The sequence below is a fragment of the Falco rusticolus genome, chromosome Z (genome assembly GCF_015220075.1).
Source record: "Falco rusticolus isolate bFalRus1 chromosome Z, bFalRus1.pri, whole genome shotgun sequence".
Taxonomy (NCBI): Eukaryota; Metazoa; Chordata; class Aves; order Falconiformes; family Falconidae; genus Falco; species Falco rusticolus.
In genome coordinates this window covers 55,268,358-55,278,958 of record NC_051210.1, presented here as the reverse complement: position 1 = coordinate 55,278,958, position 10,601 = coordinate 55,268,358, and the positions used below count along the sequence as shown (strand labels likewise).

Sequence of the window (10,601 nt, the reverse complement as noted above, 5' to 3'; positions counted from 1 at the left end):
CACCAGTGATGTTTACATGTAAGATAAGCAGTGCACTTGAACATGACAATAAAGGTGATAATAAGAACCTGTTCACAAAGGCTGAGTAAACAGCAGTCAGAGAGACGTGGGACATGCTGGCAAAACAGCACAGAAAACGCACATAATCACAATGGAAACGCAATGAGATTGACCCTCATTTCACTGAAGCTACTGGGACTCACAATCCTGGCTGCAAAGACAAATTTCAGTATGATATCCCATTGGAAGAATGTGACTGGCAGCTGTAGAAGGACGAGAGATTTTATGAAGATGATGTAGAGAAACAGACTGACTTTTGCAAGCTCTTGAAATGACTAGCAGCTGGAGAAGCTCATCTATGTTACCTAATCTGTCCAGCTCCACTCTGCAGGAATGCCCACAACCTCGGTAGCCCATCTGCAGTTATGCTGCACTGCCCTCCCATTCACCAGCCCATTACTCTCATTATAAGAAACGCTTTCTTAATGACTTGAGACTTTCCTGTTTCAGCTTGAGGCCGTTGCACCTTTCTTTTCTTCTTCTGAGAATGTGGATAATTCCCTTCTTTCATTTATACTATTATCTCTGCAATTATTTATAGTCTGTAACTTTAAAATCTCCTGAGTCCTCCATTTAATACAGTTCTTTCCTGTCTTTTTCTGCAGTATGTCTTACTTTGCTATCATTATTCATTACTGGCTTTGTATCTTCTCCATCTTTAAAATAATTTTTACATTATGGGGACTCAATTGCATTCATCATTCCAAATGCAGCAACCTCAGAGCTATATGAACCAGTCTCATTATTTCAATACTATCACCTGGGAAAAGGTGGGTGTGTTTTATGTGACAGTAAGACTGATTCAAAGGGCACAGGCAACCTCATTTTCAAACAGGAAATCACACATCCTAAACTTTGCAGTGTAGGAGCAAAGCTCTGAGTATTCTCAGCATGTCTAAACTATTACAGTTTTCTTCAGTCATACCCTAAGAAACACAAAAGCATGCAATCCTTATTAAATTAGTAAATAATAATGAGATTATCAGCCTGAAAGCCAGATCTCATAATAGAAACTATTAAAACATTTACTCTGGTTGACAGTGATTCCCTTTCACATAAATCAATATCAATTCAAATTTTAAATAATGGAGCATATTTTCCTGATAAAAAGCCAAAAGCTGCAGTAATGGTAAAATTAGGAAAAGCATGGATAATTTATTGTACAAAATTGTTGGCATTTTAAAAAAAATCCTAAATTTTCATTTTCTAAAAAAACTGACAATCTACTAACTGCTGTTCTGAAGATTCAACCATCCAGTCACTTGAGGATGGATGTACTGCAGGCTATAGACTATCTCTATTTCCACAGTATTTACTACTAAATCACTTAAGCACTTGCCAATCATTAGTAAGTATACCTCCTGGAAATGCCTTTTGACACAGGGAAACATTTTTATCTCCATTTTATTGGGCAGAAGGCATAGAAAAACTGAGCTGCACAGAAACATTTGAAAGAAATTTGACACAACCAAGCCATAAATTGAACCTAGCTCTCCTGTGCTGATGTTCAATATCTTCACAGCAATATTCTTACAAAAATCCAGACAATGTAGCTGGAGTTGAAAAGCCTAAGGAATCATTCATTATATGCAAATAAGATTTATCTTCTATTATCAGGAGATGCTATGTTATATTGGTGCTGAAATGACTAATGCTAACTACAGAGATCATGACAAAATGGATCTCCAAGGAATAACAGACAGAAGAGCAATCATGACAAAAACACAGCTTTGAAAGGATACCTGCCTGTATTTTAAAGCACTCAGGTAAAATGAAATAATGGTTATAAAGTGTAGTAGTTTTGCATATTAATGATCTGATAGACTTCAGGGAAAAAAAAGAGATCTCTATCAGTCTGGAAAAGGAGGGCTCTAATGGGACAGAGTTGGAGTCTGCTACGGGCCACCACATATGGCGAGACAGGCACAGCTCTACCGTGTTACAAGGGAGAAACAAGTGTCAGGACAGTATATTATTAGGGAAGACTTGAACTTCCCATACACAGAGAACAAATACTACTGATAGCTGTCAGTTCTGGCTACTCCTGTGTCAGTCACGGGTGTATCTTCACTAAGTAGCCAATGAACCCATACTGCTGTGTTTAAGTTTGTTTTCCGTTAAGTTTTCCACATCAGATATGGTAAGATCTGGTGTGAATGACGATGGGCCAACTCACTTTAAACCACATGAAATAACAGACAGAATTAAGTCATCTACTGTAAATGATGATTTAAAAAAACCAAAAAACAAACAGAGAACTAGAGAATTTAAGAGTCTGGAATTCCTTCAAATTCTTACCAAACGTATTAATAAAGAAAAAAGAAAGTGCATTGCATACGTATTCAAACAATACAAGATTAAAAGATCCTCCAAGTATAACTCTATAACTAAATTAATACTTGATTCACTTTTCAACAGAAATAATGACTATACAGTCAAGGGTACGATGGTCAAAAGAAAAAAGGATACAGAACAAGAATTATCAAAATGAAATAGAGGCGAAACTCCAAAGACTTTGCAGTGGAGTAGACAGACTATCCTAGGATACATGCTATAGGAGAACAGAATGAATACTGTCTTTTAGAAAAAAAAGGGAAGAAGTTTCTCAACCTGTTCAGCCAGTCAGGCCTCTAGTCTGACTTTAATAATATATAAAGTTTTAGGACAAATATGAAAGAGAAGACACCATAAACTTCAATGCGCTTGGAAAATGGGAGAAAATACAATGTGGATTTACCAAAATTAGATTGTGCCCAGCTAAACTGAGTCCTTCTTTCCATAAATCATCTGAATTTTTCGACAAACTACCTAGATCAAAACATCTGACTGAGTCCAGTGCAGGAAACTATTAGTTAAGCACTAAATGCTGGCAATTTGTACAAGGGTTGCCAGACGGGTAACAGATGCTTTAAAGGGAACATGAGGACTAATGTTGGAAAAAACCCAAACATCAGGAGGTTACTAAGGGAGTTCATCTGTGATCAGCCATGGGACCAATCTTATTTAATATCATCACCAACAATGTAGCCACAGAAATTAGGAAGGGGTTAGCAAAATTTAGGACATGAAGTTTGACAGCACACTTAATAGAAAACTGACATATTGAACTAAATAATAGAAATTGCTTAAATGTCTGTGAATGACCTTGCAGAAATGTCTTTCTTTCCTCTTTGATTATACAGCTAATCTTACACCTCAAGTTAAATATTTAGGGTATGTGGATACTTAAAACAGAGACCACAACATCATCTGATGCAGCTGGAAAAAGAGCACACAGGGTATCAGTCAAGGTATTTCTAGCAAAGGAAGTATTAATGTCAGCTTAATGTCTGCACAAGAGGCTGGGATGAGACCTCCTGTGGAGCTCCTTGCACCCCGTGGCACCACCTACCTTTCTGTTCAGTCAAGCCCAGGAAAGGTGGATTCAGGGTGGGAGAGGTGCTGATGCCAACCACAATGGTGAGAGGGATCGTTTAGCACCAATGAAATGCCTGAAAGACTTTGGCTACTTTAGCTTGGAAAAAAGGGGGATGAGACAGGACAAGGAAGAATGTCAAGCACTGTTGCTAAGAATCTCTCAGTCTAAAAAAAATTACAGAAACAAAATGAGTGTATATAAATTCTGTGCAGAAATCAGAAGATAACTAGGTAACCCAGGAACAAGACATCAGGGTACTCTTGATAAGGTTTACCATAGACATCATTGCAAAATGAAACAGGAAATCAACAACAATCAAGAACCCTCCAAAAGCAAGCAATGCTCTAAAGGGTTGCAACATGATGCACGATCAGTTTATGGTTTACTTACGACTTAGCACAAGACAAGACTAGACTAGACTTAGCCTTTCCTTCCAGTCTTCTGTTCCTTATAAAAAGATACTTTCCCTTTTGAAAACAGTTGTAACAAGGAAATAATGACCTTGCAAGAATAAACATATTTGTATCTATGCTATCCAGGTATGTCCTAAGATAGCCCAGGCCTAAGAAAGCTGATTTTCAATCAGCAGAATGAAAGTTAAGAGTCTATATATTGCTATAGACAGACACATTGTATTATATTCTTGAACTGGATACCGAAACTGTATTTCATGGCGTCATTTCATTTCATGGAAACAGTTTCTTTGCAAGCAAAACCTAACAATATTCCAGCATGCAGAACAATATTAGCTTGCATATAAATGCAAAGACATCAGTACTGATCAATTTCAATGTAATTTAAAATTTAAAGGAAGTGCTGTTAGATTGCATTTCCTCAGTTTGTAAATCCATCTGCCACTTCTGGCCAAACACCACCTGCACCAGAGAAGAGCTTGACCATTTGCCTGTCGAATATTTCACTTCCACCCAAATGACAGCATTCAAAAAAAGGCTGTGAAACTCAAACATATGGGAAAGAGGAAGGGCTAGTTAATGAAAATGGCAAGAGTTTACAACACCCTTAGGAATGAAAAATGAAATTTGTATTTAAAACATGAGTAGGCAATACAGAGTGTGACAACAGATCATTTATGTAGCAACCATGGGGGACAGAAAACCCAACCCCCTGTTACTCCACATAACTGATGAGCCCAGGGCAGCTCTCTCACTATGTCCTTAGCTTACGCTTTTTCTGACCAACCAAGCTTCACAGCCTCTCTGCCCAGAACAGGGCGAACTCCCCCAGCATGGCTCTCAGCTGCTTACCCTTCTACAGAGGTATGTTTTTCTACCACATTTGTTACTTTTATTGCAAATCCAGAATGTAATCAGAAATTTCTATATCCAGGCTAATACGCTGTATTCTGTTTCCACATTACCCTCCAAATCTGAATGCTTCCAAAATGTTCCAGATCATCTGCTTACTTGTTCATGTGAGGGAAAGTAGTATTTTTCACACATCTGCAGTGACACCCTTATCATTTCAGTATCTGATTAAAAACTTCTCTGCTAGTATGCAAGAACATTACGGCCCACTCCAAGATTTCCAGTAACATTTCTTTCTGTTCCCCATCCTATTTCCGATGCTGTACGGGCACAACACTACAATCCAAAGTTTTAACCCATCCAGTTAATCATATTCCTTATTTTAACACACACCGCCATTTTTCCTCCTTTGCAAAGAACACCACAAATATCAATAGCCTCCTCCACTTTTATAGAGCTTTTGGAACACAAATGTTGGATTTCCCAATATGCATGTGTACTTCCACAAAGGTGAACATATGCACTGTTAATCATGAATGTACATTAAAAAAAAAGGAAACAAATTTCATATTCCTCTTTTTCCACCAGAAAACTTTACAAACATGTTCTTCTGGAGGAATTTTAATACATGTTTGTGTTAACAGATACAAGTCTCACAGGAGAAACTCATCAGAATGTATTCCAGCCTACGTATACTGAAAATAAATTTTGCCATATCAGCAAGATCAATTTATATTTGCTTATTACTAAGCATATAGAGTTAATGTCACATGAGGGTATGATATTCTAAAGGGTATCTCATTTCTAAAGATAAACATAAAAAAGTGGAAGTAGCAACACTGTTGCAAAATGGGCAAGGCTATGTTTTGAAGCCACATTCTGTCTCGCATCTGACAGAAATGGAAGGTCTTTTTCCACCACAACTGAAGTTTTATCAAGTATTACTGAAATAAATAAATAAAAAGCATAGCGGAAGTTTTGGTTCCAATGCATGACTTACAACTCTCCCATATGCAACAGTATCACAACGAAACATGGATTTAGGTTTTGAAAACAAATTAAATACTTCTAGGTTCTGATCCTAACATGACTTTAACTATTGTGATGTCTTCCAATATTGTAACACAAAATAAAATACATTCATGCTCATATCACAGATGCTAAATCCTCACAAACAGGGGATCCCCATTACTAAGTGACTATACAAAGAAAATGGACTAATTTGTAGCAGAGGGGAGGAAATCCTGTCCTGACAGAAACCAGCAGCAAATTCCAATTGATGTTGGCACATCAAGAATTTTATCCAATGATTTTTCTACTGTGAAGAATACATCCAAAAGAGACAAGTATTTTCTAACCTCTTTCAGAGATAAACTATCTTTCTTGTATCACTAATGAAAATAAATACTGTAAAAATTTATATTAAAATCACCAGTGAGATACCAGTTGTCTCTGCCTCACTTTTACAACTCAGATGATGATGATAGGAAGGGTAAGGGGACCTTTTTTGTGAGTTTTAATTTCTGTTTGTTAGGTATCCTGAGGACAAGATAGGAAAGGTACTTTATTAGTGTAAAGATGTTTCTTTTTTTTCCCCTAAAACTGCAGGCAAAACACAGAACATGACATGGGTAGCACTTCTAACAACAATATGAACCTTCATACAGAGATATTTTGCAGAGATACACTGGGATTTTTTTTTTTTAAAAAAGAAGCCCAATTTGTCCCTTAGATACAGCCACACAATCACATGGATCAGAAGGATTCATGCACCTACCTATTTTAAATTATTCCCAAAGGATGCATTCTGTTTCTCTCATGCTGTGTACAACTCCTCTGAAGTCAGTAATACAGATCCTGGCTCTGCACTTCCAAAATACAGCCATGTGTACACCTTCTTCCATTACTGTTAGTTCAGGCATGCAATGATCTTATAAGCAGCTAATGTCTTTGATGGCAGGACATAATGAAGAAAATATTTTTGCGAGTGATCCTAAGGCAGGATGCTATCCCATGATATGTATCTGCTGCTTTTTCTACTCATGAGGCTTTCCTTTTCTTTAATAGATTAAGTTGCATACTGTAGACATATCCTCACTTCAGGTCCTTCACCAGAGGAGCTGGAGGCAAAAGTCCCATCGATTTAAGACCTGAAGGTGAATTAGTAATCCCAGTGCTTCAGGAACTCACTTAGAAATGGAGGCTACAGTCTTTAGGGTGAAAAGAGAAAGGAACACAAGACACACTGAATTCATACTATGTGTACTCCAGAAGGTCCTTTCTGTTCTTTATTTTCTCTTGTAAGTTGACTTTACACTCTATAACCAACAGAGTAAATTAATTATCCCAAAGGGTCCAAACCTATTATAAATTCAAATGCATTATCAGGGGGATTGATGTTGGAAAGTCTCTGAGGTCCCAGTATCCACCACAACGCCCAAAAGGAAAGGTAATAAGATGCCATTTCTTGTTACTCGTGTCATTTCTAAGGCAAAGGCAATGCCTAACTGGTTCAGTTAGCTTCTTGGCAATCTTTTCCAGCTCTTCTCAAGGGAATAGCACTAGGCATTGAAGAATATTCATCAGTTATGGGTCAGAAAACAGGATGGCGACTTCTCTAAAAACAGCAGCAATAAAGCTATTACGCATAATATTTAGTACCGTATACCACTTGACATTTTACAGTTCTTCGTGCACACACAGATTGTTCTGCAGAATACCCTCAGAAAGATGGCATGTCCTATTATCACAAATGAGAAATCTGCAACAAACCTTCATATCTGGTGAAACTCCACTCAATCCCAGTGACTCCTCAGTACAATAGAAGAAGACACCGTTAGAAACATGGTTTAGGAATCTTTTTCTCTAGTGTCTCAGCCAGCCTGGTTAGTTAGAACCTACTCCTCCATAATGCCTAAGGGGTTTTGGAAACACAAGCCCTGTACCCTTCACATAATATATACATATTTATAATACATATTTGATAACATTACTACAAATATACATTAATGAAAATAGTAACAGGAGATGGACCTAGACCAGTTCTGAGGGCAGCGCCAGGCGCACTCTTTGAGATTGTTCTTGACTATGGGAACTTGCTTACCCGAGGTGGCGATCCCAGCCTTCTTGTTACACTCCCTCTCTGCACTCCCTGAGGTTGCCCACTTTCTCATCCACCCTCTGTCTGCAGCTTCCTGACTTCCCCACAGCTGAAGAAGTTCAACTCAAGCAGACATGGAAAAAAACACAGGTGACAGAGGGTCACACACAGAAACAAAGTAAATGTTAATGCATTTCCTAGGCTGATGATGAAAGGACTTAAGTTACAAAAGCCAGCTCACATTCCCTACAAAATTCAGCACCTTTCCTAAACATTAGATGCTCCTGGGTGCTTTGCTCCTATGTAATTATCATGAACACAGTAGGACTGCTATTCTCCCAAGTGCACATATTTCCAACAGAAACACACAATTTTATTTCAGTTCTCCTGTACAGATCTATTCTGGCTTGTATTCTTGTATTTGTTCATATTGTGTATGAACAGTGACATGGCAATTTGTAACACATACTGCAGATCCCTCCAGACACCTTCCCATTGCCACATGAAGCAAGCCTTTGCAAGACTATGGCTGCTGTAAAGGCATGAAACCTCCGTGCAGATGGCTCATGCCTCCCAGGGATCTCCTTGTAGGGGCTGACAGGCTACTTGCCTTTTTCTTAAATAGAGTTCCTGTAAGGATGGTGCTAAGGAAGGAAAAGTCCTTTCCTGTCTGAGATCCTTTTCTGGAGATTCCACCAGAGCCTCTGGATGATCAGACTCATGTACTTACTTACTTACGCATTTTAACTTAGTTGAAATGCCAAAAATTATTTCATAGCGTGTTCTGTTTTGGAATCGAAACCTCTAGGTAGGCAAAGAGCTAGGTACATCCAAGATAGAAAGTTGCTTCCCCATCACAAAGCCAGGTGTAGGTGCTCATGGAGCAGTGATAATGCAGGGGACAGACTACTTTTTCCTCCCTTCAGTAAATCTGTTATCTTCTTCCATAGACAAACAAGTAAGACCATCAACTACCAGCATACACTAAGTTATGTCCAACCTTGTATTTCTGCATGACTGGAGTCTTCTCATGTACTGCTGCACTCAGTATATGGCTTATAAAATACTTCTGTAATGACAACAGGACATTTGTGAAAATGCTGTATAGACCAAAGCACAGCAGACCATGCAAGAGTGAGCACCCGACTGAAGGCAGTATGTCATGCTGAAGATCTGCAAGGAGAATGATGTTTTCAGTGTACCACTTACACTAAGCCATCTTCCTGAGGACCCCAGTCAACCCCCTTGTACACAAGAGATTTTTCTTGCTTGAAGCAGCATAGTTTGCAAGAACAATGCTGTAGCATCTAGCGCCACATACCAGGCAGGCTGGGAAAGCAGAGTCCTCCCACTGCCCCTGAGGCCGTAAGGTCAAGGGGCTGTAGGGAGGCAAACACTAGGAACTGCTCTCTTCACATTTACACACATATCAGAAATATCATTCCCAGATGTATTTCAGTTACACGAAATAAAATCTTGACTTTTTTAACAAGTCTCTGATACGTCAGCTGTGCCCATTTGGATGACCTGGATGCTCATTTGTTACGTGAGCTACAAGAGATAATCCACTCCGAAGTTATTCACGTGGTGGTATGATTTGTCTTCAGTGGAGTCACAACACAACTGGATGTGATTCAAAGAGGGCTTCCCTCTGCAAATAACATATAAAGAAATACTGTTATGACATTTAGGAAATACAGAGTCTCACATATATTTGCTTCATTGGAGGAATCATCCACATTACTGAAAAAGACTTAAAACATTAGGCTAAAAACTTAAGACTTCATTTCCAAGGAAAGAAACAGCAACCTGCTTTTTCAGCATTTCTGGATGGAGTGACTTGCTGTCTCCACTACAGTATTAACAGCACAACACATGATATTATCACAAAATAGCAAGTCTATGAAAGTAAATTAAAAAGAGCAGTGGATCACTAAGCCTCAATTGTAAATACTAAGTGCGCCTTGTGAACAAAACCAAATTTGGATTTCACCAACCCTTCTTTTCTTTATTTCACGAGGACATAATTGGATGTTCAAAACGCTACAAATAGGGAAGAAAACTACCAATTCTCTTCCTTAAAATGAAAGGTTAAGCTTGTAATTATACGACCTCGGCATATGATTTTGTGCAATTACTAATTAACTACGATGACTGATTGGAGAATGCAGAAGTAGTGATTTTCTTCTTCAAGAGCTGCGGCTGCTTCGTTTTTAAGTCAAGTTCTGCTACGGAGGAAGGGAAAAACCGGCACGCAGGCGTGGGGCGGCGGGGCACCGCGGGGGAGCAACGCTCCTTCGGCGACAGCCGCCCGCACCGCGCTGTGGCACACCTCGCCGTGCCGCCCCGGCCGGCGGCCCCGCAACGCCCCCTCCCCGCGGCGGGGCGCGCACGGCGGCACCGGCCCTTCGAGGGAGCGGGTGAAACAAAGCGGCGCCGCACCCCGCCCCGCGCAGCGCTCCGCCACCACCGCGCCCCCCCGCCGAGGCTGCTCCGCACGGCCGCCCGGGCGCGGGGGCTAGCAACGGGGCCGCACCGCCCCCCACACCGCCGAAGGCAGGCTAGCAAGGGGGAGCCTGGTGGGCTCTGCCGGCGGCACCGCACCGCCCCGCGCCGCCCGGTCGCAGCGCCACTCACCGTGCCGCGCCGAGCCGAGCCGTCCCTGTGTGCGGCACGGCCGCAGGTGCCGCGGCGGAGGAAGCGGGGGCGGGCGGCGCTGGCGAGCCAACCGGGGCCCGGCGCGGCGCCGTGAGTCACC

The 10,601-nt window shown here is 40.5% G+C and overlaps 1 long non-coding RNA gene across 2 annotated transcripts in view; it reads right to left on the bottom strand.

Annotated features, from left to right (window-relative positions):
• LOC119141582 overlaps positions 1-10,579 on the bottom strand; it is a 32,918-nt gene extending 22,339 nt beyond the window's left edge. For both annotated transcript variants that reach the window (XR_005101979.1, XR_005101978.1), the window contains exons 1-2: positions 10,481-10,579; positions 6,521-9,494 (exon numbers count right to left, since the gene is read on the bottom strand). This is a non-coding gene — a long non-coding RNA (uncharacterized LOC119141582). The remainder of the gene's footprint in view (positions 1-6,520; positions 9,495-10,480) is intronic.
• Between the last annotated feature and the right edge of the window lie 22 nt (positions 10,580-10,601).